The following is a 4,847-nucleotide window of genomic DNA, read 5'->3' as shown; positions in this document are numbered from 1 at the left end:
GGAATACAATATTTTAACATAATTTTGGTGTGCAAGGCATACAGTTCCCTTCAAGTCAATAATGTCTAGTTGATACAAGAAAAGGACATTATGGGATAAAAGTGGAGGGAAGTCTTGAAAAGATCAACTCAACCATTCAGCTGTAATGAGCCCTTTTTATGGAGACAAGTAGACTATCACAGCTGTTTTCATCATTTTCATCATGATAAAGGGCAGGCAAGTAGATTTTGTCTATCAGGTGTTTAACTGTCATGGAAATTGTGCAAGGTTCAGCTCTTTCCATCAGTGGAGACTGACTAGAGAGAGACAGATCCTTGATTGGTATAAATAAATAGCTCCATTGACAGTTCTGTTAAGAGAAATTTGGAGCCCTGGTAAATCATGTTTTCCCCTGCCATTTCACCCCAGGTACAGATGTTTTTGGGGCCCATGAGCTCAGGGCATCAATACAATTGTTCCCACTTCCCTCCCTCATAAGCCCTGTCCATTGATAATTTACGTCAGCTGAAGATTTGCCCAATGATTAGATTTGCCCAATGATGAGTTGCAGTGAGTTACATTTAAAAAAAAATATTTAAAATTTTACTTATTTTCTACCCAAGGTAAAGGATGAGCTTTTCCGGCATCTGACGTCAAAATGGTGTCCCAGCTCAGGATGTGGGTTCCACAAAGTCACTCTGATGTGAGTATATTTTACAAGGTTTTGAACATCTTCCTAGACAGAATCTTAGGCAGGTTCAAAACTGGCAAGAAACAAATTACTGTGAGTTAACTGATAACGGGATGGAAAGTACTTTAGCGCATGTCTACACGAAGGAGTGTAGATAACTCCTTGGTGTATGGTTGACTCACAGCATCAGGAGTGGGGGAAATAAAGCCTTTACTTTCAGGGTTCTTGGTTCTTATCCCTTACTTTCCTTTGAAAACCCCAGCCAACATTCTTTGTACAGAATTACACAGTGGAACATCAACTGTATGTGCCATATACTTTAAAAAGGCCCACCCATAATTAATTTATTACCAGAAATGCTAGATATTTTTAGAATGTTCATTGAAATTTGAAAATAGCAATGAAACACACCAAAAATAAAGTGACCACATTTTAATTTGTGACCTGTTGTAGAGTTAGTATCTTTTAATTGCAATTTTGGTGAAAAATATGATTTTTTTTTAACCAGCTCTAATTACTATCACACTTCAGATTCTTTTAATTTACTGAGCACAAAACAACGGCAACAAGAAAATCAACACTCTAGCTAAGATTTCACCATTTGTGCCATTTATGTACTTTGCATTTTTCACTCAGTTGGGACAAGGAAAATTCACTAATCAGTTCCTCTTCTGGTTTCTTATCAGACCCATTTTGTGACAATCATGCCAAACTGCAGTAAAGCCTGACTTTACAAGCACTTATGTGTATGTTGTGCCTCACTTCACTCATGTGAGTGAAACCATTCACTTCAACGGAATCACTCATCTGAGTAAATTTATGCATTTTTATTATATATATGTGCATGTTTATATATGTATTAACTGTGCAGAATCAGGGCATTAGATGTTATTCATAGGATATCATTCATACCAAAATGAATGGTTTCTATTGAAGAGGGAGAAAATATAATTAATTGATTGTCTGTATTGATTAGATTTTGATAAAAATATTTAAAGCTGGGATTTTCAAAGGCATCTAAGGGAGTTAGGGAATGTAATGGAGTTGGGTGCCTATCTCCCTTAGGATCCTTTGCAAATCCCATTCCAAATTGGGGGGGGGGGGCTAAATTTAGGTTATAAATTTATCTGATATCGTAACTTTAATGAAAAATCAGAATGCCAAAAACAAACAATCAAACAAAACTACAGAACGTTCACTGAAAAAGCCATTGATATATTCCAGTTTAGGGGCAACTTTCCCAAAAGTGGCTTCTAATTCTGAATGTCCTAAATTTGAGACCTCAAGATTAATCCATCTGTGAAAGAAACTGTTGGTCAGAACTGGGAACCTGATCATTTTTTCTGAAGGTGTTTTAGAAACTGGGGATATCCTAGTTTTGCCATATTTGTGGGGACTGTGGTCTGTTATTTAGCACAGGTGTCAAGAAGTGAGGGTATCTGGATTCTCTACCTAGCTCTTTTAGGGATGTCTAAATAGCTTTTAGAGCAAAGGAATAGGAGTCAGTACTCTTGGGTACTCTCCCATGCTTTGAGGGGAGTTAGGATACTGGGTGGAGCAAAGCAGGGTCTGAGAATCAGGGCTCCCCGTTTCTATTCATGGTTCTGGGTGAGAAGTGTGGTCTACTGACTAAACGAGAAAAAGAATTGCAGGTGTCTGGCACAGCTGGACACAAATGTTTGAAACTCAGAGTTTTGATGAAATTCCTCATTGGAATTTTAAATTCTGATAGAGAAGGGATGCATTCTTGTGATTTTTTTTTTTAAAGGAAAGTTGCTTCCTGTTTTGCACTGTTCTGATCTCTGCTGTAATTGGCTTATTGCATGGTCATGCACACCTCAGGATCAGTTTGTCAAAGGAGATTGCAACTGGCTCATTATTTGCAACCACCAAAAATGAATACTGGTTTATGTATGTAAATAGTTATCTATGCTAAAAAAAATTGGGTAACTGTCGTCTGAACTGCAACTTTGTATAACATCCCACTCCAGCTTGGGACTTCAGCAGGCTTAGAACCAGAGACTTTCTGCACAAAAAGAATTAAATGTCCCACTGTGTTGTCAGAAGGAAATTGACTGGTACAAATCTCATGTGTTCAGTAGTGACCTAACTGTACTCCCACTGATTCAATGACGACAATTCTTGGGAGGATTTTTGACTTCCTCAGAAGTAGAATTATACCATATTGAGAACTTTTGAAAAACTCACCCTATGTAGCAGGGATTTTCAAAATAGATGTTTTTGTTGACTTTTAACTGGCTCTCAGTTAAATGCCTGATGCCCATAGATCCCCTTTTATATGATTTTGCTCCTGAATCCTGAATAATTTACAGAATTTTTTTTCTGTTGAATTTGTCAGGGTTGTGTCATAAAGACAAAACCAAAACAACTTATCTGACATTTTTCAATTTCAAACAACAAAGCTATAAATTAAAATGAAATAAATGTCGGGCTTTGGATGCTGACCATGGGGGAAATGTTTCATTGATATAAACTGTTAAATTTTTATCATGAAAGTTTCTTTTTTTGTCAAAAAGCCACTTTCAATTGAAGAAAAAAGTTTTCACGGGAAAATTTTTGACAAGCTTAAAATTCACCTTGTCAGCAGGAAGGCTTCAGAAATGTAATAGCAATATCATATTTTCAGCCTTAAACCATTATTTCCTGCGTCTTTTAATTATCTGCCTTTTCTGTGCATTAAGAATAATCTGCATCCTACAAAGCCGTGGTGGTGTTTAATCATTTTAATTTCATGGCTTCATTTGTTTTGGCAGGTAAAACAGCTGACCCCACTGGAAAAGGGCAATTACACCATTCTGAAGGAATTAATTCTCCTGGGATTCCCTGGGACCCAATATTTGAATATCTCTCTCTTCGTGCTCTTCCTTTTCATGTACATCCTGACGGTCACAGGAAATGTGTCAATAATAGTCCTAATGATGACCATCCGTCACCTCCACACCCCAATGTACTTCTTTATCTTCAATCTCCTTCCTGGAGGTATGGTACACCACAGCTTGCATCCTAAAGACACTTGCCAACCTTGTGTCCCAAAACAAATCCATCTCCTTCATCAGCTGTATTCTACAGAGGTATTTTGTTTTCTCCCTAGGATGCACAGAGTATTTTCTCTTGGCTGTCATGGCCTATGACCACTATTTGGCTATATGCTATCCATTGCACTATAGTTCCATCATGAACAGCACCTTGTCTGCTCAGCTGGCTGTGGGCTCTTGGCTGTGTGGTTTCCTGGCTATTTCTGTCCCAGCATTTCTGATCACCAGGTTGTCCTTCTATGACCCTAGTGTCATTAATCACTTTTTTGTGACATAGCACCGTGGATAGCTCTTTCCTGCACAAATACCTACCTTACTAATCTGGTGGCCTTCATCTCATTCATCATTATCCTGGGCACCTGTGTCATAATCTAGGTATCCTACATTTATATCATCCCCACTATACTGAGAATCCCATCAGATAAAGGCTGGAGAAGGGCCTTTTCAACCTTCTCTTCCCATCTCACAGTTGTGATTATCTGGTACGGATCCATCTTTTTTGTACATCAACCCTTCCATGAATAACTCATTGGAATTGACCAATATAGTCACTATCTTGAATACTTTTGTCACACCCCTGTTGAACCCTTTCATCTACACACTGAGGAACACAGAGGTGAAAGAAACCCTGAGACATGTATTGATGGAACTGATGTTTTTCTCAAAATGTCCTGGAGCTCATTGACTGTCACAGAAAATGTGGTGAAAGAAAAATGTGTCTGGACATGGAAGATACACCAAAGTTTAGACTGTATTGAAAAAAATCACTTAGGGCCAGAATTCTAAAGGTAATGAGATGGCTAACTCCGATGGAAATCAATGTGAGGTAGATGACTAAATATCTTTAACAATTTGGTCCTTAGTGTCACACATCATTGAACATTTACGGCCAGATTTTTAAACATTTTTAGGTGCCTAATGGGATTTTCAGAAGCATCTAGGCACCTAAAATCCATTGATATCTGAGTTCTAAGGGCCTAAATGCTTTTTAAAACCCCACTAGGCTCTTAAATATCTTTCAAAATCTGGCTTTTATACATTATGATCCTGTTACTTTGTATTTAATTTACAATTAAGCAAATTACACATGCCAATTATTTATTTCTGTTAAAACATGGCAT

At 37.7% G+C, this 4,847-nt stretch overlaps 1 pseudogene; it reads left to right on the top strand.

Moving 5' to 3' along the window:
• The first annotated feature begins 3,811 nt into the window (after positions 1–3,811).
• On the top strand, positions 3,812–4,411 carry LOC135886223 (olfactory receptor 6F1-like; annotated as a pseudogene).
• The last annotated feature ends 436 nt before the right edge of the window (positions 4,412–4,847 follow it).

This window comes from Emys orbicularis, chromosome 12 (genome assembly GCF_028017835.1).
Source record: "Emys orbicularis isolate rEmyOrb1 chromosome 12, rEmyOrb1.hap1, whole genome shotgun sequence".
NCBI classification, from domain to species: Eukaryota; Metazoa; Chordata; order Testudines; family Emydidae; genus Emys; species Emys orbicularis.
This window is presented reverse-complemented; position numbering and strand designations above follow the sequence as displayed.